This window comes from Pseudophryne corroboree, chromosome 5, assembly GCF_028390025.1.
Source record: "Pseudophryne corroboree isolate aPseCor3 chromosome 5, aPseCor3.hap2, whole genome shotgun sequence".
In the NCBI taxonomy this organism is placed as follows: Eukaryota; Metazoa; Chordata; class Amphibia; order Anura; family Myobatrachidae; genus Pseudophryne; species Pseudophryne corroboree.
In genome coordinates, this window is record NC_086448.1 from 629,648,650 (window position 1) to 629,673,789 (window position 25,140).

General features: G+C 46.7%; 1 protein-coding gene and 1 long non-coding RNA gene across 2 annotated transcripts in view; one reads left to right on the forward strand and one right to left on the reverse strand.

The window, feature by feature from the left end:
- The window catches only part of ESCO1 (establishment of sister chromatid cohesion N-acetyltransferase 1), a 114,939-nt gene extending 101,126 nt beyond the window's left edge, over window positions 1–13,813 (reverse strand). Inside the window, exon 1 of the mRNA XM_063923573.1 lies at window positions 13,459–13,813. The gene's annotated coding sequence lies outside the window, so the exon portion shown is untranslated. The remainder of the gene's footprint in view (window positions 1–13,458) is intronic.
- The window catches only part of LOC134928163 (uncharacterized), a 305,002-nt gene continuing 293,634 nt past the window's right edge, over window positions 13,773–25,140 (forward strand). Inside the window, exon 1 of the long non-coding RNA XR_010177844.1 lies at window positions 13,773–14,033. This is a non-coding gene — a long non-coding RNA (uncharacterized LOC134928163). The remainder of the gene's footprint in view (window positions 14,034–25,140) is intronic.

Genomic DNA, 25,140 nt, shown 5'->3' on the forward strand with positions numbered 1-25,140 from the left:
GCAAAAAAAAAACAAAAAAAAAAAAAACACAATCGAACTGTGATGCAAGAAATATTGTGTGCAGCACATACTATCATGAGATGCGACATTCGAGTGGCGTGCCCGCGCATTGCGTCTCATGGTACCTTAAATGTGCATACAATCCTTCGATTTCTCTCACAGATCCGGTCGAAATCGAAGGATAGCACCTAATATCTCACAAGTGTATGGGCACCATTAGTGTCAGATGATCTGTCAGTATAAACATGCCTTTTCTGAAAGGCCCCAGAGGCTGCAACACCACTAAGCAAGAGGCATCACACCATGAAGACCAAGAAGCTCTCCAAACAAGTCAGGAACAAAGTTGTTGAGAAGCAAAAGTCAGGGTTGGGTTATAAAAAAAAATAAATGCAAATCTTTGATTATCCCCCTGGAGCGCCATCAAATCCATCATTTTCAAATGGAAAGAACATGGTACCACAACAAACCTGCCAAGAGAAGGCTGGCCACCAAAACTCACAGACCGGGCAAGGAGGGCATTGATCAGAGAGGCAGCACACAGACCAAAGGTAACCCTGAAGGAGCTGCAGAGTTCCACAGCAGAGACTGGTGTATCTGTGCATGTGATCACAATAAGCCACACACTCCATAGAGCAGGGCTTTATGGAAGAGTAGCCAGAAAAAAGCCATTACTTAGTGTTAAAAATAAGAAGGCACATTTTGAGTATGCCAAAAGGCATGTGGACGACTCCCCAAATGTATGGAGGAAGGTGCTCTGGTCTGATGAGACTAAAACTTAACTTCTCGGTCACCAAGGAAAACGCTATGTCTGGCGCAAACCCAACACATACAATCACCCCAAGAACACCTTCCCCACAGAGAAACATGGTGGTGGCAGCATCATGCTGTGGGGATGTTTTTCAGCAGCAGAGACTGGTAAACTGTTTTGAGTCGAGGGTAAGATGGATGGTGCTAAATACAGTGATATTCTTGAGCAAAACCTGTTTCAGCCTGCCTGTGATGAGACTGGGACGGAGGTTCACCTTCCAGCAGGACAATGACCCGAAGCATACTGCTTTAAATGTGTTGGAATGGCCTAGTCAAAGCCCAGATCTCAATCCAAATTAGAATTATTTATTTTATTATTTATTTATTAGCAGTTTCTTATATAGCGCAGCATATTCCGTTGCGCTTTATAATTAGAACAACAGTTATAGAACAAAATTGGGCAAAGACAGACAGACAGACAGAGGTAGGAAGGCCCTGCTCGCAAGCTTACAATCTATAGGGAAATAGGCATTGATACACAAGGATAGATGCTACCTGTTACATAATGGTTCCCCAGATTGCTAGGTTCTTAATGGGTTGTATGATATCACCACCCAGCAATGTCAGAAGACAAAATGTGAGGTTATGTGGACTGTACAGAGGGGATGTAACTGGATAGGGAAGCATTGAAGGTTATGTGTGTGGGTCTGGAATTTGGTAGGCTTGTCTGAAGAGATGAGTTTTCAGGGAATGTTTAAATGTTTGGAGACTAGAGGAGAGTCTTATTGTGTGTGGGAGGGCATTCCACAGAGTGGGTGAAGCACGGGTAAAGTCCTGCAATTTTGAGTGGGAACAGGTAATACATGTGGATGAGAGACACAGATCTTGTGCAGAGCGGAGAGGTCTGGTGGGGAGATATTTTGAGATGAGTGAGGAGATGTATGATGGTGCAGTTTGGTTAATAGCCTTGTATGTAAGTAAAAGTATTTTATATTTGAAACGGTAGAATACCGGTAACGAATGGAGGGTCTGACAGAACGGATCAGCAGATGAAGAACGTCTGGCGAGGAAGATTAGCCTCGCAGCTGCATTTAAAATGGATTGAAGTGGTGAGAGCCTATGTTTGGGAAGACCAGTAAGGAGACTATTACAATAGTCTCTGTGGTCAGACTTGAAAATTACTGTTCACAAGCAGAAACCATCCAAAATGAAGGAGCTGGAGCAGTTTTGCCTTGAGGAATGGGCAAAAATCCCAGTGGCAAGCTCAGAGACATATCCAAAGTGACTTGGAGCTGTAATTGCCACAAAAGGTGGCTCTACAAAGTACTGACTTTAGGGGGGTGAATAGTTATGCACGCTTTTATTTTGACCTATTTGTTGTTTGCTTCACAATAAATAAAAAAAATAAAAACAACATCTTCAAAGTTGTAGGCATGTTCTGTGAATGAAATGATGCAAAGCTTCAAACAATCCATTTTAATTCCAGGTTGTGATGCAACTAAAAACATGAAAAATGCAAAGGGGGTTGAATACTTTAGCAACGCACTGTAAATGAAACATAAATGCATTCTGTGTTTAGACTTGGGTCCCATCCCCAAGATATCTTATCACGGTGTGTGAATATTCCAAAACTCTGATATCAAAAATATTTCTGCTCCCAAGCATTTTGGATTCGAGAGACTCAACCCACTACAGGTTGAGTATCCCTTATCCAAAATGCTTGGGACCAGCAGTATTTTGGATATCCGACTTTTCCGTATTTTGGAATAATCGCATACCATAATGAGATATCATGGTGATGGTACCTAAATCTAAGCACAGAATGCATCTAGGTTACATATACACCTTATACACACAGCCTGAAGGCAATTTTAGCCAATATTTTTTATAACTTTGTGCATTAAACAAAGTGTATCTACATTCACACAATTCATTTATGTTGCATATTCACCTTATACACACACAGCAGGAAGGTCATTTAATACAATATTTTTAATAACTGTGTGTATTAAACAAAGCTTGTGTACATTGAGCCATCAAAAAACAAAGGTTTCACTATCTCACTCTCACGCAAAAAAGTCCGTATTTCGGAATATTTGGATATGGGATACTCAACCTGTATAAGCATATACTGTATTTCTACATTATTTGAAAGGATATACCATTAAGATGTACGACTTACTATAAACTCAATTTGCATATTAAGCACAGATATTTTACAAATATAAGAAATAATGACATTTTTGTTTGGGGAATTAAATGAAGTTTTACAAGCGCTATCAAACACCACCTTTTCCCTCCAGAGGCTTATAATACTCATTTTCCACTGTGACCCAGGAAATCGCCATGGCAATCAACTAGGCAAATTACCAGGTCTCTTCTCTGTGACCCTGGTTGCGTTTACACTGACCAAAATCCGGGTTTTGCACGTTCACATGCACAAACACAGGATTTTGAAGCCAGTAGAAAAGGGGCATAAGTGAAACCCCATACACACTAGGCGATATTGTGAATATCACTCAGAAAGGGCTTGCTGAGCGATACGGTTTCCAACATCAAAAAGACAAAAAAGATCAAATTCCTGGGCGCTGACAAACAAGTCCTGCAGTGTTTTAAATACCCGACTTAAGACTGCAGCTCCACTAAGAGGTCACTGTCAACCTCAACAGAATCCAGAAAAAAAATAAAAATAATAATAATATATATTTAAACACTGTACATTGCTATTTAATATATCCTGACGAAGGGGCTGCGTCCCCGAAACGTAGATCCATTAAAAGCACTTGATTATTTACTTCGTTCACCACGACTCCCAGTGCCGCTCTCATTGCTATTGTTATAGAAGGGATTCTTCCAGGAGGTGAAGGCACGGGGGCAAGGTTTTTTCAACGCTGGGGAGCGCATGGAGTGCCGGGTCACACTGCATGACATATTAAGCTAAGGACTCTGATGCTACAGGACCCTGAGCTTGGACCAAGGCACCCAGGTATACCCGTTAACCATTCGCAGGAGGTTTTTAAAGCACCAGCACTTTACACTCAGCACTTTTTTCACTTAAATCAGCACTTTAATTGCACGTTTATCAGTGTGCTCACGATGACGAGCCCTAACGATGTAGCTGCGGAGGGAGCAACCCGATTTTTACATTGTGACACCTATGAAACATTAAGCTTTTCTGAGGCAGAGGCGGAAAGCATTTTGAGCAAGGAAACAGTATTTGATGCTGATATTGCCAAATCTGGTGAGGATACCTTTAAAGAACTGTTAAAGCTCCGGAAAAGAGAGATTGATTTTATGTACCACGCTATCACTTTGTCAGACTATTATAGGGCGAAGCAAATCCCACGTGGATTTAGGATCCATAATATGCCGACTATAGGGCGCTATGATTTAAAAATTTTTAAGAAATGGATAGCGGTACTGAATAAGTGCTCTATGGACCTGTTACTGCTTGTGATAGAAGAGTCCACTCGAGAGTTAACACTCACAAGAAATAAGATAGCTCTTTTCCAGAATGAGAATAATCTGGATACAGCACCAGTCCCGGACTGGCTGAGCAAACTTGCAGATGAAGTGGAACAATATAAATTAAATCTGATCAAATTTAAAAAGCAGAAGAGGATCAAAGTTCAGCAGGACTATGACCAACATAAAGTCTATGCGTGGCTAGCCAGCCAACCTCCTCCGCCCCGCGGTGGGCACCCAGCAACATTCAGGAGGAGGTCTCAGCGCCCTCATTTCTCCAGCACCTCAGCTAGTGAAGCTGATGAGGCAACCCAGGACACCCCACAGAACAGAAGGGACATCCCTTTAGGGGTACGCACCCGGGCGATAATAGCCGGAAGAGAGGTGCCTTCACAAGGAGAGGGGGGCAAACAAAAAGGCAGGCGAGGAGCCAACACCGGAGCAAAACCACCGAAGGGGAGACGCAACTAATCTTCGACTTATCCTCGAGCCATATCTCTGAAATGGAATCCAGAGTATTAAGCAGAGGCCTTTCTTTCATTCCCACCAGGACGGCAGATCCATTTCAACAGAAAATTGACAACTACAAATTGACGAGAACGCTTAAACTTAAAGAACATTTTTCCAAACAGGATACACCTGGAACATCTACAGTGACGGACTTTCTACCACCTCAGGTGAGACGCTTGACAAGGTCCACATTTGAACCGTATACTACCAATAACTCCATCAAAACTTTCAGTAGAATGCTGGACGATGTTGATTTAAGTCCTAATACTAAGGTGTTTCCCAACCTCAGTAAAGACGAATTTGAAGCCTTAAAGGGTCTTAGTAAAAGAGAGGACATCATCATACGGCAGGCTGATAAGGGAGGGGGTATTGTGGTTCTTGATACGTTGAAGTACAAAAATGAATGTGAACGTCTGTTATCTGACAAATCCACTTATGCTATGTTATCTAGAGATCCAACCAATGTTTTTAAGAAGAAGTTGGAGGGTATGTTAAAACAAGCTGTGGATAATGGAATTATTTCAGTAGGTGTGAGTAAAGCACTGTGTGTAGACTGCCCGGTGGTTCCTGTATTTTATGCGATTCCTAAAATCCATAAAGATGCAGCGAATCCACCGGGTAGGCCTATAATCTCGGCCAGAGGGTCACTTTGTGAAGTAATTTCTGTTTTTTGTGACAGCTACCTACAACCGTGTATACAAAATACACCAACGCACCTTAAGGACACTTCTGCTCTGTTGCGTCTACTTGAGAATATAGGGACATTACCCCAGGATGCCACACTAGCATCCATAGATGTGACTAGCCTGTACACCTGCATCCCTCATGGGGCTGGTGTACAGGCTGTTAGACATCTGATAACCAACAATCCACTCTACATTGGCCCAGACATTGAATTTTTCTTATCACTTTTGGAATTTACACTGGTACATAATTATTTCATGTACGATAAGAAGTTCTATGTTCAATGTACTGGCTGTGCCATGGGGTCGGCTGTGGCTCCGGCATTTGCCAATACATATATGTGGGAATTAGAAAGAGAGCTTTTCCTACAGGACACTAGTATTGCGTCACAAATATGCTTGTACCAACGCTATATAGATGACGTATTGATCTTTTGGGTAGGCCCAAAAAATAATTTGATTGGGTTAATTGATCAACATAACTCCTCATTAAGCCCCATTAAATTCACAGTTGAGATGGATGACACACAAATTAATTTCCTGGACGTATGTATCACAGTCACAGAAGGGAGAATAGGTACTAAGCTGTATACTAAAGCGACAGACAGAAATAACCTGTTAAGATTTGACAGCTTTCACCCAAAAGCAACTGTTCGGGGTTTACCATATTCCCAATTCCTAAGGGTATGCCGCATTACTAATGTAGCGGCTGATCGTGATAGTCAGTTGGAATTAATGACCACCAAATTCAGAGAAAGGGGTTATCCCAGTGAACTCCTAGAACAGGCCAAGCATAAAGCCCTTGGGAGAACAAGGCAGCAATTACTGACCCCTAAAACCCAAAAACCACTTAGAGGTAGGATACCTTGGGTCACACAATTTAGTACCAGCAGTAAACAAATAGCCACTAGCACCAATTCAATATGGCCGATAGTGGCGACAGATAAGGAGCTGGGAGAAGTATATCACTCTAGACTCCTTAATAGCTACTCTAAAGGAAGGAGCATCAGGGATTACGTGGTGAAAACGGACTTATCTAAGTTTGGTAAAGAACTACCTGATAAAAACTTCTTGAAACGCAAAAATGGCTGCTTCAAGTGCAGTGGATGTACCACGTGCAGTTATCTGTCTCCAGGAGATTTTTTTTCCTGCATCCCCATACAGGGAAGAGGTATAGCATTAAACACCCACTATCTTGTGACTCAAAATTTGTAGTGTATATGTTGACATGTCCTTGTGGGTTAACATATATCGGTAAAACCGATTGTGCATTTAAAACAAGAATGGCGCAACATCGTTATGCCATTCGGGAGGCCTATAAGGCGGGGACCAGTGACCAACCAGTGGCTCGCCACTTCGTAGTAGCCAAACATGGCATGGCCACCCTGCGTTATAAGATCATTGATCAAGTCCCACCGTCGTTAAGGGGTGGGGATCGATCTAAAAAACTGCTACAGATTGAGGCAAAGTGGATTTCCACTCTCAATACAGTACACCTTAAGGGTTTAAACGAGATGCTGAGTCTGAAATGTTTTTTGTAAGCAGATCTAGAGTCACTTTTATCCCTATCTCGGCACGTGTAGACCCGTGTGGTTGTATATGGTTAAATTTATATAGGTCACATAAAGATATGATTATAAGTATTAATATCTTTGTTAAAAGGTAAAGCAGGTGTTAGTAGTCACCTGAGTTCTTGTGTATAGGTCAAAGGAGATTAGGAGTTGTCCCCTAGCCTTTGTATGTTTTGTTAGATGTCACTCATATTTTGTGTTATTTAGATGATGTTCATCTTATTAATGTATATAGCATACAGCAGTTCAACATGGTCTTAATAGGGTAAGGGACTGGTACATCAATGAGCACCATTATTATGGTTTTGACATAAATCGATTGCACTCATGTAACAATGACAATGTGGTTTGAATGATTTGCACTGTATTTTTGAGTTTTTTTGAGTTATCACGCTAGATGTTTACGTTGTCATGGTTACGTGTATCCCACAGCCCGAGAACGCCGGCTAGACGGACCGGTGACGCGTCACTTCCTGTGAGGGGAGTGACGTCAGATCCGGCACCTGGGCGGCGTGACGGCTGGAGGTGGTGAGTAACCTCTGTTTGCACATGTATTTAAACACTGTACATTGCTATTTAATATATCCTGACGAAGGGGCTGCGTCCCCGAAACGTAGATCCATTAAAAGCACTTGATTATTTACTTCGTTCACCACGACTCCAAGTGCCGCTCTCATTGCTATTGATATATAGATATATAGATATATATATATATATATATATATCTGTTCAAATCAGAATACAATTAAAAAACACAAAACATTTATTATACAACACATTTGTATGTATACATGTGTTGTATAATAAATGTTCACAACATCGCCTACTGTGTACACTCATCGTTAACGATGCGCGCTCCCACGGGTCGTTAACGCCCCCCTCCCTCGTCTGAACACGTACAGACGATGGAGATTCTCGTTAATGACAGACATGCCGCATCCGTCGTTTCTCCAGCCGCCGCTCCCTTCCCTGCCGGCATCAGCAAGTGTGTATGCACTTGCCGATGCCGGCACCCCGCAACCGCCAATATCGGTGCCGGCGGAGATCGCCTAGTGTGTGGATCGCCTAGTGGGCTATAGGGTCAGGCAACTAACTCTTGGGAGTTTTGATTTCTGGAAGAAGTGGTAGAGATATTTTCTTACGATTTTGACTATATAGTCAAAATCGTAAGAAAAGTTAATGCAGATCGAAAGGTCACCTTGCAATCCTGATGCGATGCCGATACGCGGTTGGCATCGCAAGCCTAGATAGTCAAAATTGATACTTAGCCAAAATCGCACATAGTCAGTATCACAAGCACAGTCATTATGTGCTTGCAATACAGACCTAGCCTCTGTCGCATAGTGAGAATCGCGGTTAGCCCGAATCTCATGTGTACACACTTTAAGATGGGGAGGGCAATTGTCGCAACAGAAAGGCCACTTAGCGGGTTTTGGTGAACTGAGGTGGGTCGCACACACAAGATAATTGCTTGAGCCATGCAATAGGAAGTTCTGTGACAGTGCTGGGGGGAGACAGGCAGGGACTGACATTTCTCTCCCTGTATAGACCCAGACAGTGCTTTCTTTAAAGGCAACATCTTAGATTTTATATTTCCAAAACAGATCAGTGGGTTTTGCCTTTAAAAAATTACTTTAAATCAAGAAGCAATACTTTTGACAAATGGATTTATAGGACATTTACTCCATCACTTTAACTCACATAAGTATGTCGTTTTATGGGTAGAATTTATTTATTGATTTGTACAGATTAATGTTCTTCTATACAATTCTAAGATTAGTGATTGATTACTTTTCTTCCCACTGGAAACGATTTTTTAGTGTAATTTCATTCTACCTGTGCTTACAAATATTTTGCATAACCTGTTACTCTGCATAGCCTGTTACTCTGACCTGTGTGCGTGATGCCGTGCATAGCCTGTTACTCTGACCTGTGTACGTGATGCTCTGCACAGCCTGTTACTTAGACCTGGGTGTAATACTATGCACAGCCTGTTACACAGACCTCTGTGTAATACTCTGCATAGCCTGGTACTCAGACCTCTGTGTGCAATACTCTGCATAACTTGGAACTCAAGACCTGTGAAAGATAATCTGCATAGCCTGGTACTCACCTCTGTGTGCGATACTCTGCATAACCTGGTACTCAGACCTCTGTGTGCAATATTCTGCATAGCCTAGTACTCAGACCTCTGTGTGCAATACTCTGCATAGCCTGGTACTCAGACCTGTGTGCGCAATACTCTCCATAGCCTGGTACTCAGACCTGTGTGCGCGATGCTCTGCATAGCCTGGTACTCAGACCTGTGTGCGCGATGCTCTGCATAGCCTGGTACTCAGACCTGTGTGCGTGATGCTCTGCATAGCCTGGTACTCAGACCTGTGTGCGTGATGCTCTGCATAGCCTGGTACTCAGACCTGTGTGCGTGATGCTCTGCATAGCCTGTTACACAGACCTGTGTGCGTGATGCTCTGCATAGCCTGTTACACAGACCTGTGTGCGTGATGCTCTGCATAGCCCGTTACACAGACCTGTGTGCGTGATGCTCTGCATAGCCTGTTACACAGACCTGTGTGCGTGATGCTCTGCATAGTCTGTTACACAGACCTGTGTGCGTGATGCTCTGCATAGTCTGTTACACAGACCTTTGTGTAATACTCTGCACTGCCTGTTACTCAGACCTCTGTGTAATACTCTGCATTGCCTGTTACTCAGACCTCTGTGTAATACTCTGCATTGCCTGTTACTCAGACCTCTGTGTAATACTCTGCATTGCCTGTTACTCAGACCTCTGTGTAATACTCTGCATTGCCTGTTACTCAGACCTCTGTGTAATACTCTGCATTGCCTGTTACTCAGACCTCTGTGTAATACTCTGCATTGCCTGTTACTCAGACCTCTGTGTAATACTCTGCATTGCCTGTTACTCAGACCTCTGTGTAATACTCTGCATTGCCTGTTACTCAGACCTCTGTGTAATACTCTGCATTGCCTGTTACTCAGACCTCTGTGTAATACTCTGCATTGCCTGTTACTCAGACCTCTGTGTAATACTCTGCATTGCCTGTTACTCAGACCTCTGTGTAATACTCTGCATTGCCTGTTACTCAGACCTCTGTGTAATACTCTGCATTGCCTGTTACTCAGACCTCTGTGTAATACTCTGCATTGCCTGTTACTCAGACCTCTGTGTAATACTCTGCATTGCCTGTTACTCAGACCTCTGTGTGTGATGCCGTGCATAGCCTGTTACTCTGACCTGTGTGCATGATTCTCCGCATAACCTGTTACACAGACCTCTGAGTGGGATACTCTGCATAGCCTGTTACTCAGACCTCTGTGTGTGATACTCTGCATAGCCTATTACTCTGACCTGTGTGCGTGATGCCGTGCATAGCCTGTTACTCTGACCTGTGTGCGTGATGCTCTGCATAGCCTGTTACTCTGACCTGTGTGCATGATGCTCTGCATAGCCCGTTTCTTAGACCTGGGTGTAATACTCTGCACAGCCTGTTACACAGACCTCTGTGTAATACTCTGCATTGCCTGTTACTCAGACCTCTGTGTAATACTCTGCATTGCCTGTTACTCAGACCTCTGTGTAATACTCTGCATTGCCTGTTACTCAGACCTCTGTGTAATACTCTGCATTGCCTGTTACTCAGACCTCTGTGTAATACTCTGCATTGCCTGTTACTCAGACCTCTGTGTAATACTCTGCATTGCCTGTTACTCAGACCTCTGTGTAATACTCTGCATTGCCTGTTACTCAGACCTCTGTGTAATACTCTGCATTGCCTGTTACTCAGACCTCTGTGTAATACTCTGCATTGCCTGTTACTCAGACCTCTGTGTAATACTCTGCATTGCCTGTTACTCAGACCTCTGTGTAATACTCTGCATTGCCTGTTACTCAGACCTCTGTGTAATACTCTGCATTGCCTGTTACTCAGACCTCTGTGTAATACTCTGCATTGCCTGTTACTCAGACCTCTGTGTAATACTCTGCATTGCCTGTTACTCAGACCTCTGTGTAATACTCTGCATTGCCTGTTACTCAGACCTCTGTGTAATACTCTGCATTGCCTGTTACTCAGACCTCTGTGTAATACTCTGCATTGCCTGTTACTCAGACCTCTGTGTAATACTCTGCATTGCCTGTTACTCAGACCTCTGTGTAATACTCTGCATTGCCTGTTACTCAGACCTCTGTGTAATACTCTGCATTGCCTGTTACTCAGACCTCTGTGTAATACTCTGCATTGCCTGTTACTCAGACCTCTGTGTAATACTCTGCATTGCCTGTTACTCAGACCTCTGTGTAATACTCTGCATTGCCTGTTACTCAGACCTCTGTGTAATACTCTGCATTGCCTGTTACTCAGACCTCTGTGTAATACTCTGCATTGCCTGTTACTCAGACCTCTGTGTAATACTCTGCATTGCATGTTACTCAGACCTCTGTGTAATACTCTACATTGCCTGTTACTCAGACCTCTGTGTAATACTCTGCATTGCCTGTTACTCAGACCTCTGTGTAATACTCTGCATTGCCTGTTACTCAGACCTCTGTGTAATACTCTGCATTGCCTGTTACTCAGACCTCTGTGTAATACTCTGCATTGCCTGTTACTCAGACCTCTGTGTAATACTCTGCATAACCTGTTACTCAGACCTTTGTGTAATACTCTGCATAACCTGTTACTCAGACCTCTGTGTGTGATGCCGTGCATAGCCTGTTACTCTGACCTCTGTGTGTGATACTCTGCATAGCCTGTTACTCAGACCTCTGTGTGTGATACTCTGCATAGTCTGTTACTCTGACCTGTGTGCGTGATGCCGTGCATAGCCTGTTACTCTGACCTGTGTGCATGATGCTCTGCATAGCCTGTTACTCTGACCTGTGTGCATGATGCTCTGCATAGCCCGTTTCTTAGACCTGGGTGTAATACTCTGCACAGCCTGTTACACAGACCTCTGTGTAATACTCTGCATTGCCTGTTACTCAGACCTCTGTGTAATACTCTGCATTGCCTGTTACTCAGACCTCTGTGTAATACTCTGCATTGCCTGTTACTCAGACCTCTGTGTAATACTCTGCATTGCCTGTTACTCAGACCTCTGTGTAATACTCTGCATTGCCTGTTACTCAGACCTCTGTGTAATACTCTGCATTGCCTGTTACTCAGACCTCTGTGTAATACTCTGCATTGCCTGTTACTCAGACCTCTGTGTAATACTCTGCATTGCCTGTTACTCAGACCTCTGTGTAATACTCTGCATTGCCTGTTACTCAGACCTCTGTGTAATACTCTGCATTGCCTGTTACTCAGACCTCTGTGTAATACTCTGCATTGCCTGTTACTCAGACCTCTGTGTAATACTCTGCATTGCCTGTTACTCAGACCTCTGTGTAATACTCTGCATTGCCTGTTACTCAGACCTCTGTGTAATACTCTGCATTGCCTGTTACTCAGATCTCTGTGTAATACTCTGCATTGCCTGTTACTCAGACCTCTGTGTAATACTCTGCATTGCCTGTTACTCAGACCTCTGTGTAATACTCTGCATTGCCTGTTACTCAGACCTCTGTGTAATACTCTGCATTGCCTGTTACTCAGACCTCTGTGTAATACTCTGCATTGCCTGTTACTCAGACCTCTGTGTAATACTCTGCATAACCTGTTACTCAGACCTCTGTGTGTGATGCCGTGCATAGCCTGTTACTCTGACCTGTGTGCATGATTCTCCGCATAACCTGTTACACAGACCTCTGAGTGGGATACTCTGCATAGCCTGTTACTCAGACCTCTGTGTGTGATACTCTGCATAGCCTATTACTCTGACCTGTGTGCGTGATGCCGTGCATAGCCTGTTACTCTGACCTGTGTGTGTGATGCTCTGCATAGCCTGTTACTCTGACCTGTGTGCATGATGCTCTGCATAGCCCGTTTCTTAGACCTGGGTGTAATACTCTGCACAGCCTGTTACACAGACCTCTGTGTAATACTCTGCATTGCCTGTTACTCAGACCTCTGTGTAATACTCTGCATTGCCTGTTACTCAGACCTCTGTGTAATACTCTGCATTGCCTGTTACTCAGACCTCTGTGTAATACTCTGCATTGCATGTTACTCAGACCTCTGTGTAATACTCTACATTGCCTGTTACTCAGACCTCTGTGCAATACTCTGCATAGCCTGGTACTCAAACCTACCTGGAATACTCAGGAATATTGCATGGATATAATAAATGCCTTTCAGAAAAAAGAAACCTAATACGTCAGGTCACACCACTCCAGGAAGATGACGGAGTGCCTGTGGAGGTGGCTGTACCCGCACCCCATCGGGGCTATGCTGAGCTTGGATGGGGAGCAGCTGTATGCGCCATATAGCAGCACGCAGTACACACAGGTAACAGGGATGCAATGAGGAGAGCAGACAGAACCCGCACAGTGGCAGCTCTCTAGCAGTATCACTTACCGGCCTGAGGGGGGAGTGATCGAGTCTCCGTCTTCTCTGCTCATCGGGCCCTGCTTCCTTGCTACAGTAATAACCCAATGACTCCTGGTGAAGAAACACAACCGCCACCGGCTGACTGATGGCAAACACCAGTGCGGACACACACAGCAAGAGCCGGCTCCAGACACACAGGAGAAACTTCCCGGGCGGAGCAGCAAAGCGTCAGGGAGACCGTCCGGCGCATGCGCAGTGCACGTCCCCCGCATTCCCCGCCCTCGCTGCGTCTCAAGCCTCGTTTCCGCTCTAACTCCACCGACAGCTCCACTGCGTCAGCACATAAGTTGCCTGGCTGTGTGTGACTGTCACTGCGCGACCGGGGATGAATGGGGGACGTCACTGGCAGCGTCTGTATGATATCAAGAAGAGTTATGTGGATTGTAGGCGTCACAATTTGCTGGGACAGAATAGATGGATGTGATATAGATATAAAACATGATCCAAATTTTCTTGTTGCAAAACGTGTGTTACTGAGCCGGTCTCACGGAGTATATGCGCGTGCGTTCCCAGCTGATGACATGAAAGCAAATCCATACTTGGTAAGGCGCTGCACCTCTGCGCACAAGGCATAAGAGGGACATACTAAAAGGAATGACACTCTGGTCTACTGAAATGGAATGCCAATTGACTATAATGGGAGTAGATTGAACATTTATGTATATTTAAAAAAATCTTAAACTTATGAACTATGGGGGGTCATTCCGAGTTGATCGCTCGCTAGCAGTTTTTAGCAGCCGTGCAAACGAATTGTCGCCGCCCACTGGGGAGTGTATTTTCGCTTTGCAGGAGTGCGAATGCTTGTGCAGCAGAGCGCCTGCAAAATCTTTTTGTGCAAAACAAGACCAGCCCTGTAGTTACTCTTCGTGTGCGTTGATTCTAACGACAGAGGGACGGATTTTGACATCACACACCCGCACAGCCAAGCCTGCATTTTTTCTGCCACGCCTGCATTTTTCTAAGCACTCCCAGAAAACGGTCAGTTGACACCCATAAACGGCCTCTTTCTGTCAATCTCCTTGCGGCCGGCTGTGCGATTGGAATCGTCGCCAGAACCAGTGCAAAACCACAATAGACTTTGTACCCGTACGACACGTGTGCACATTGCGAAGCATACGCATGCGCAGATTAGCCATTTTTTTTCCACTGATCACTACGCAGCGATCAATTGGTAATGACCCCCCATATCTTCAGCACACATCTTCCTAAGGTGATGTCACATATTATAAATCCAGAATGACGCGGAATGACGGCGGTTTACTATGGAATGACAGCTGTTTTATCCACCGCCCCTAATCAAAAATAGCATGAAAGAAGTGCATATGTCCCATATAAAACCACCGATTTATCTTACGTCCTAGAGGATGCTGGGGTCCATATTAGTACCATGGGGTATAGACGGGTCCACCAGAAGCCATGGCACTTTAATAGTGTGGGCTGGCTCCTCCCTCTATGCCCCTCCTACCAGACTCAGTTTATAAAATGTGCCCGGTGGAGTCGGTCACAGCTAGGGGAGCTCCTAGGAGCTTTGTTAGTTTTTTTTATTTTAAAAGAGTTTCTGCTGCGGGGTACACTGGGCTCCACAAGGAATGGACAATGGGGTGTAGAGTAGGAACTTGATCCGAGGCACCAACAGGCTCAAAGCTTTGACTGTTCCCAGAATGCATAGCGCCGCCTCCTATATAGCGCCGCCTCCTATATCACCCCGCCTCCCTGCACAGGATCTCAGTTTTGTAGTTTGTGCTGCAGTAGCAGGCACTTAACAGAGGGGCTGAGAAGAGCTTTTTTTCTGAGGAAAAAAGTGAAGACTTCAAGGGCAGCAGCAGTGTTGCATGTCAGTGGACATTCACGGCTGCAGCTCCGGCTCTCCCCAGTGGCGCTGTACACTCCCGATCCCTGGTTGCCGGGTAACTACAGCAGGAGGCTCCGGTTATCTTCTTGTCAGGCACACACGACGGGGGCTCTCCGGGATCGCGTGGCCGTGCTTCGGGAGGTGGTAAGTGGGTCCCGCTTGCGGGACCCGGTCTTTATCGCGATCCAGCGCGGTCAGTGGGAGGCGGGCCGCGCGCGCTAGCGGTGGACACTGTGGCAGTACAGGCAATCCCACGTGGTCACCAGGGCATGGGACAGGTCAGGTTTTCTCTATAAACCGTTTTATTAGAGCCCGCACTACCCGGTGGTTTTGCCAGCAGGGGGATAGAGCTTGGACCTGAAGCCCCTCCCCCAGGGCACCATTTTCTGCAAATGTTCCCGCCCTGGAGCTGCATATCTGTCTCTCCCTCACTCCCTGGCAGTGTCTGCGGCGCCATTATCCCTCAGCTCACTGTTCCTGGGAATGCTTGGGCAAATCTTCCTATGTAAAGCCGCCTGGCTGTCAGTGCTGTGACTTTTACAAGACACTTAAGTATTCTACCTGCCTTTTTTTTAGTCAGTGTTAGTTAAGAAAGAGTGCACTTAGGGGGTAATTCCAAGTTGATCGCAGCAGAAAACTTTTTAGCAGTTGGGCAAAACCATGTACACTGCAGGGGAGGCAGATATAACATGTGCAGAGAGTTAGATTTGGGTGGGGTGTGTTCAATCTGCAATCTAAATTGCAGTGTAAAAATAAAACAGCCAGTATTTACCCTGCACAGAAACGAAATAACCCACCCAAATCTAACGCTTTCTGCAAATGTTATATCTGCCCCCCCAGCAGTGCACATGGTTTTGCCCAATTGCTAACAAACTTTCTGCTGCGATCAACTCAGAATTACCCCCTTAGTCAGGGTTTCCTAGTCCAATTACCCTGTGATATACATCCAGTTCTTACTGTGTACTGTTATATCTATTGTTATATAGCTGTGTAAGCTAGTCCAGTGCAGTATTATTGTTAGTAATAACCTCTGCATTGTACAGACTGTGACTATTTATGTTTGCATTTGATAGCTGAGTGGTGTCCATTTCGTGTCTTTTACTCAACCTGCTATCCCTATATTCTATAACCTGAGGGGGCTTGGTGTGTCAGGTTTTATCTAATATAGGATTTGCACAAAGATATACTGTATTACGTATTTCTCTGACGTCCTAGTGGATGCTGGGAACTCCGTAAGGACCATGGGGAATAGCGGGCTCCGAAGGAGGCTGGGCACTCTAGAAAGATCTTAGACTACCTGGTGTGCACTGGCTCCTCCCACTATGACCCTCCTCCAAGCCTCAGTTAGATTTCGTGCCCGGCCGAGGTTGGATGCACACTAGGGGCTCTCCTGAGCTCTTAGAAAGTAATAGTCTAATATTTTTTTATTTTCAGTGAGACCTGCTGGCAACAGGCTCACTGCAGCGAGGGACTAAGGGGAGAAGAAGCGAACTCGCCTGCTTGCAGCCGGATTGGGCTTCTTAGGCTACTGGACACCATTAGCTCCAGAGGGATCGACCGCAGGCCCAGCCTTGATGTTCGGTCCCGGAGCCGCGCCGCCGTCCCCCTTACAGAGCCAGAAGCAAGAAGATGGTCCGGAAAATCGGCGGCAAGAAGACTCTGTCTTCACCAAGGTAGCGCACAGCACTGCAGCTGTGCGCCATTGCTCCTCTCACACACTTCACACTCCGGTCACTGAGGGTGCAGGGCGCTGGGGGGGGCGCCCTGAGGCAGCAATAAAAACACCTTGGCTGGCTAAAATACCTCAATATATAGCCCCAGGGGCTATATATGAGGTAAATACCCCTGCCAAAATTCCATAAAAAACGGGAGAATAGGCCGCGAAAAAGGGGCGGAGCCTATCTCCTCAGCACACTGGCGCCATTTTCCCTCACAGCTCCGCTGGAAGGAAGCTCCCTAGCTCTCCCCTGCAGTCTACAAAGGGTTAATAAAGAGAGGGGGGGCACTAAATTTAGGCGCAGTATACATTATATATAAAAACAGCAGCTATAGGGGACATAACTCAGTTAGTCCCTGCATTATATAGCGCTCTGGTGTGTGCTGGCATACTCTCACTCTGTCCCCCCAAAGGGCTTTTGTGGGTCCTGTCCTCGTTTAGAGCATTCCCAGTGTGTCTGCGGTGTGTCGGTACGGCTGTGTCGACATGTTGAATGAGGAGGCTTATATGGTGACGGAACAGAGGCCGATATATGTGATGTCGCCCCAGAGTGGATGGATAGGTGATAGGAATTAACCGACAGTGTCAACTCCTTACATAAAAGGGTGGATGACGTAACAGCTGTGGGACAGCCGGCTTCGCAGCCCGCGCCTGCCCAGGCGTCTCAAAGGCCATCAGGGGCTCAAAAACGCCCGCTCTCTCAGATGGCAGACACAGATGTCGACACGGAGTCTGACTCCAGTGTCGACAAGGTGGAGACATATACACAATCCACTAGGAACATCCGTGACTTGATCCCGGCAATAAAAAATGTGTTATACATTTCTGACTTTAACCCAAGCACCTCTAAAAATGGGTTTTAGGTTTGGGGAGAAAAAACAGGCAGTGTTTTGTTCCCCCATCAGATGAATAAATGAAGTGTGTGAAAAGCGTGGGTTCCCCCGTTAAGAAACTGGTAATTTATAAAAAGTTACTGATGGCGTACCCTTTCCCGCCAGGAGGATAAGTTACGCTGGGAGATATCCCCTAGGGTGGATAAGGCGCTCACACGTTTGTCAAAAAAGGTGGCACTGCCGTCTTAGGATACGGCCACTTTAATAGGTACCTGTTGATAAAAAACAGGAGGCTATCCTGAAGTCTGTATTTACACACTCAGGTACTAGACTGAGACCTGCAGATAGTGCTGCTGCAGCGTGGTCGGTGACCCTGTCAAACAGGGATACTAGTTGGCAAACATAAAAACATATTAAAGACGTCGTCTTATATATGGGGGATGCACAGAGGGATATTTTGCCGGCTGGCATCCAAAATAAATGTAATGTCCATTCTGTCAGGAGGGTATTAGAGACCTGTCACTGGACAGGTGATGCTGACTTAAAAAGCGCATAGAGAGCCTTATAAGGGTGAGGAATTATTTGGGGGTGGTCTCTGGGACCTCGTATCCACAGCAACTGCTGGTAAGAAATAATTTTACCTCAGGTTTCCTCACAGACAAAGGTACAGTCCTTTCGGCTTCAGAAAAGCAAGCGGGTCAAATGGCGCTTCCTTTCTGTACAGAGACAAGGGTAGAGGGAAAAAGCTGCACCAGTCAGCCTGTTCCCAGAATCAAGATTCTTCCCCCGCCTCCTGTGAGTCCACACCATGACGCGGGTGCTCCACAGGTGTAGCCAGGTACGGTGGGGGGCCGTCTCAAAAATTTCAGCAATTAGTGGGCTCGCTCACAGGTGGATCCCTGTTTCTTTCAAGTAGTATTTCAGGGGTACAAGCTGGAATTCGAGAAGTCTCCCCCCAGCCGTTTACTAAAATATGCCTTGCTGACAACTCCCTCAGGCAGGGAGGCTGTGCTAGAGGCAATTAATAAGCGGTATTCCCAGCAGGTAATACTCAAGGTGCCCCTACTTCAACAAGGACGGGGTTACTATTCCACACGGGTTGGGGTACCGAAACCGCATGGTTCGGTGTGACCCATTTTATATTTAAAATCCTTGAACACATACATAAAAAAATTCAAGTTCAAGATGGAATCGCTCAGGGCGGTTATTGCAAGCCTGGACGAGGGGGATTACATGGTATCCCGGGACATCAAGGATGCTTACCTGCATGTCCCCATTTACCATTCTCGCCAGGAGTACCTCAGATTTGTGGTACAGGATTACCATTACCAAGTCCAGACACTGCCGTTTGGACTGTACATGGCACCGAGGGTGTTTTATCAAGGTAATGGCCGAAATGATGATACTCCTTCGAATAAAGGGAGTTGTAATTATCCCGTACTTGGACAATCTCGTTATAAGGGCGAGGTCCAAGGAGCAGTTGGTAGTCGGGGTAGCACTATTTTGGAAAGTGCTACAACAGCATGGTTGGATTCTAAACAGTCCAAAGTCACAGCTGGTTCCTATGACACGTCTACTGTTCCTGGGGATGGTTCTGGACATAAACCAGAAATAGTGTTTCTCCCGGAGGAGAAAGCCAAGGAGTTGTCATCTCTAGTCAGAGACCTCCTGAAGCCAAAATAGGTAGCGGTGCATCATGGCACGCGAGTCCTGGGAAAAATGGTAGCTTCCTACGAAGCAATCCCATTAGGCAGGTTCCATACAAGAACTTTTCAGAGGGACCTGTTGGACAAGTGCATAGGCTGATGCATGGGACAAGTGCATAGGCTGATAACCCTGTCTCCAAGGACCAGGGTGTCTCTACTGTGGTGGCTGCAGAGTGCCCATCTTCAAGAGGGCCGCAGGTTCGGCATACAGGACTAGGTCCTAGTGACCATGGATTCCAGCCTTTGAGGCTGGGGGGCAGTCACACAGGGAAGAAACTTCCAGGGACTTTGGTCAAGTCAGGTTATTTCCCTACACATAAATATTCTGGACCTGAGGGCCATTTACAATGCCCTGAGGCCGGCAAGGCCTCTGCTTCAAAACCAGCCGGTACTGATCCAATCAGACAACATCACGGCAGTCGCCCATGTAAACCAACAGGGCGGCACAAGAAGCAGGATGGCGATGGCAGAAGCCACAAGGATTCTCCGATAGGCGGAAAATCATGTGTTAGCACTGTCAGCAGTGTTCATTCCCGGAGTGGACAACTGGGAAGCAGATCTTCTCAACAGACACGACCTCCACCCGGGAGAATGGGGACTTCCTCCAGAAGTCTTCCAATAGGATTGTACACCATTGGGAAAGGCCACAGGTGGACATGATGGCGTCCCGCCTCAACAAAAAGCTATAAAAGATATTGCACCAGGTCAAGGGACCCTCAGGCGATAGCTATGGACGCTCTGGTAACACCGTGGGTGTACCAGTCGGTTTATGTGTTCTCCCCTCTGCCTCTCATACCAAAGGTACTGAGAATAATAAGAAGGCGAGGAGTAAGAACGATACTCGTGGATGGCCAAGAAGAGCTTGGTACCCTGAACTTCAAGAATTTATATCAGAGGACCCATGGCCTCTGCCACTCAGACAGGACCTGCGGCAGCAGGGGCCCTGTCTGTTCCAAGACTTACCGCGGCTGCGTTTGACGGCATGGCGGTTGAATGCCGGATCCTGAAGGAAAAGGGCATTCCGGAGGAAGTCATTCCTACGCTTACTAAAGCCAGGAAAGAGGTTACAGCAACTCATTATCACCGCATATGGCGAAAATATGTTGCATGGTGTGAGGCCGAAAGGGCCCCAACAGAGGAATTTCAACTAGGTCGATTTCTGCATTTCCTGCAAGCAGGAGTGACTATGGGCCTTAAATTGGGTTCCATTAAGGTACAGATCTCGGCTCTGTCGATTTTCTTTCAAAAAGAACTAGCTTCAGTACCTGAAGTTCAGACATTTATAAAAGGAGTGCTGCATAGTCAGCCCCCCGTTTGTGCCTCCTGTGGCACCTTGGGATCTCAACGTGGTGTTGAGTTTCTTAAAGTCACATTGGTTTGAGCCACTAAAAACCGTGGATCTGAAATATCTCACGTGGAAGGTGGTCATGTTATTGGCCTTGGCTTCGGCCAGGCAAGTATCAGAATTGGCGGCTTTATCATGTAAAAGCCCTTATCTGATTTTCCATATGGATAGGGCAGAATTGAGGACTCGTCCCCAGTTCTCCCTAAGGTGGTGTTAGCGTTTCACCTGAACCAGCCTATGGTGGTGCCTACGGCTACTAGGGACTTGGAGGACTCCAAGTTGTTAGACGTGGTCAGGGCCCTGAAAATATATGTTTCCAGAACGGCTGGAGTCAGAAAATCTGACTCGCTGTTTATCCTATATGCACCCAACAAGCTGGGTGCTTCTGCTTCTACGCAGACTATTGCTCGTTGGATTTGTAGTACAATTCAGCTTGCACATTCTGTGGCAGGCCTGCCACAGCCAAAAATCTGTCAATGCCCATTCCACAAGGAAGGTGGGCTCATCTTGGGCGGCTGCCCGAGGGGTCTCGGCTTTACAACTTTGCCGAGCTGCTACTTGGTCAGGGGCAAACACGTTTGCAAAATTATATAAATTTGATACCCTGGCTGAGGAGGACCTGGAGTTCTCTCATTCGGTGTTGCAGAGTCATCCGCACTCTCCCGCCTGTTTGGGAGCTTTGGTATAATCCCCATGGTCCTTACGGAGTTCCCAGCATCCACTAGGACGTCAGAGAAAATAAGAATTTACTCACCGGTAATTCTATTTCTCGTAGTCCGTAGTGGATGCTGGGCGCCCATCCCAAGTGCGGGTTATCTGCAATACTTGTACTATTGTATTATTGTTTTATTGTTAACAATATTGTATTATTGTTAACTAAATCGGGTTATTGTTGAGCCATCTGTTGAGAGGCTCAGTTGTTTCATACTGTTAACTGGGTTTCATATCACGAGTTATACGGTGTGATTGCTGTGGCTGGTATGAGTCTTACCCGGGATTCAAAATCCTTCCTTATTGTGTACGCTCATCCGGGCACGGTGTCCTAATTGAGGCTTGGAGGAGGGTCATAGTGGGAGGAGCCAGTGCACACCAGGTAGTCTAAGATCTTTCTAGAGTGCCCAGCCTCCTTCGGAGCCCGCTATTCCCCATGGTCCTTACGGAGTTCCCAGCATCCACTACGGACTACGAGAAATAGAATTACCGGTGAGTAAATTCTTATTTTTTCTCTGTGATTTAGTCACCATATCTCTCCTTTATCTCTTCTGGTGCTGACTACACTGCGCAGGGGTTTGGGCTAGAGGTATTGTGCTGCTGACAAATTGTACTGTGTTACCTGATACTGCAAGTTATATCATGTCTGCTTCTGAGAGTAACGGTTCTGGGGCTGAACACACTGCCGGTGTTGCTGAAGCCGCAGATACCTATGAGGAGAATATAGCAGCTTTGGGCTCTGGTTCTGGGGGCTCCTTGCCCCCCAGTGGGATGGTGGCAACGGGGGCAAATAATGATCCGCCGTGGGCCGCATTTTACACGCTTCTGCATACGCTAGTTCATAAACGAACACCCCCTATGGGACCCCCAATGCCTGTGCCACAGTTTGTTGTCCCTGCAGCTGACCCGCCGTGGGCGGACGATTTATCTGCTCAAATAAAGAAGTTGAACTAGTCCCTGACTACTAAAAAGTCTGACCGTCGCTCACCTACGTCCAAGCGAGCGATTGTCTCCTCACAATCCACTGCTGTCACTGACACCTCGTCGGATGAAGACGGCACTTACACTGACCCCACAGGTTCTGACTCAGATAAGGCTGATGGGGAGGGTGGTTCACATGTGGATGTTCATGATCTTTTGGGGGCTATTAAGTTAATTTTACGGATGATCCCGAGCCATCCGTTCCTCCTAAGAAACCAGATAGGTTCAAGCGTCAGAAGGTGATTAAACAAGTTTTACCTCACACTGACCACCTAATTGATATACGTCAGGAACCCTGGGAAAACCCGGGTACGAAGTTTGTGCCTCAAAAGAAGATGCTGGCTCGCTATCCCCTCGCGTCGGAGCTGTCTAAGAATTGGGAAACGCCTCCTCCAGTGGACTCACATGTGGCTAGGATGGTGGTTTCCTCAGCTCTACCGGTCACCACCGTCACGTCTCTAAAAGAGCCTACGGATAAACGTGTGGAGGGTTGTCTGAAAGCGATTTACACCCTCACGGGTGCTGCACAAAGGCCCACTATTGCAGCTACTTGGGCTGCAGAGGCCATTGAAGCATGGGCCTTGGAGTTAGATGCTGAAATCTCCTCTGACCATGCTAGACAATGCTTGTCTTATATTGTCACAGCTTCTCGTTATATTAAAGAGGCGGCTTCTGATGCCGGTATCCTGGCAGCCAAGGTCTCTACTACGTCAGTCCTGGCTCGCCGGATATTGTGGCTGAGAGCCTGGTCTGTGGATCTGGACTCTAGAAAAACCCTGGAGGTACTCCCTTTCAAGGGAGATCTTCTGTTTGGGGAGGATTTAAATAAGATTGTGGCTGACTTGGCTACTGCCAAAACTGCCTGTCTGCCAAGTACTGCTCCTTCTGTGTCAAAGGCTAAAGGTACTTCCTTTCGCCCCTTTCGTCCTTCAGGTAAAGCAAAAGGTCAGGCGTACAACAAGCAGGCCCGCACTTTCAAACGTGGTAAGCCTAAGCCCAAAAGAGCCTGGGCGGCCCGTCAGCCAGCTTCCAAGACAGATAAGCCTGCCGCATGACGGGGCGGGCCTCCCTCTGGGGGATCCCAGGGTGGGGGGCCGGCTTCTAGGGTATACCCAGGAATGGTTGAAGACCACTTCAGATGCCTGGGTACGGGAAGTCGTCACTCGAGGTTACGCCATAGCCTTCAAAAACCGACCCCCCTCATCAATTTTGCCAGACAGATGTCCCGTTGGACAAGACAAAGGCAAACACTCTACATTCGGTGGTACAGACCCTCCTGGATACAGAAGTCGTAGTACAGGTGCCTCTTGCACAGAGGGGCCGGGGGTACTATTCTCTGCTGTTTCTAGTCTCGAAACCGAATGGGTCTTCCCGGCACATTCTCAACCTCAAGGCATTGAACAGGTTTGTGAAGGTTTCCAAGTTCCGGATGGAAACCCTTCGCTCTATAGTTCTGGCCTTGGAACCTGGTGACTTCATGGTCTCCCTGGATATACAGGATGCTTACCTGCATATTCCTATAGCAGTGTCTCATCAGCAATACCTGGAATTTGCGATTGGCAACTGCCATTACCAGTTTCGGGCGTTACCTTTTGGTTTAACAATGGCTCCGCGAGTCTTTACAAAAGTCATGGCGGTGTGATGACGGTGGTACTCCGCCGTCAAGGGGTCAGGATACTGCCATATTTGGACGACTTGTTAATCCTGGCAAATTCCCCAGAACTTCTCCTGCGTCATCTAGATGTGACGGTCCGGTTTCTGCAAGCCCACGGGTGGCTCATCAACTGGAAGAAGTCATCCCTGATCCCTGCTCAGAGCATGGTGCATCTGGGAGCACTATTGGACACTCACAACCAGCGGTTGTTCCTGTCTCAGGAGAAAGTCCTGAAACTTCAGGACAGGATTTGTTGCTTCCTATCTCGTTCGCAAGTGTCGATACATTCGGCGATGCAGATACTGGGCCTCATGGTGTCCGCATTCGACATGGTGGAGTATGCTCAATTTCACTCTCGCCCTCTCCAGAGGCTGATTCTAGCCAAATGGGACGGCCTGCCTCACCGGATCAGGTCTCAAATGATCTCATTGACTTCGGAGGTCCGTCTGTCACTGCTCTGGTGGCTCCGGGACCAACAACTGTGCAGGGGCCGTCCGTTCTGGATATCCAACTGGGTCCTGTTGACGACAGATGCCAGTCTAAGAGGTTGGGACGCGGTGCTGGAGCAACACTCCGTTCAGGGTCAGTGGACCAAGGAGGAGTTTCTCCTCTCGATCAATATTCTGGCGTTGCGGGCGGTCTTCAATGCCTTGAACCTAGCCCAGCATTTAATTCAGAACCGTCCTGTTCAAGTACAGTCGGAAAACGCCACCACAGTGGCTTACATAAATCATCAAGGCGGCACTTGAAGCCGCCTAGCAATGAAGGAAGTCTCTCACGGATTCTACAGTGGGCAGAACGCCATCTACCGGCCATATCGGCAATATTCATTCCGGGAGTCCTGAATTGG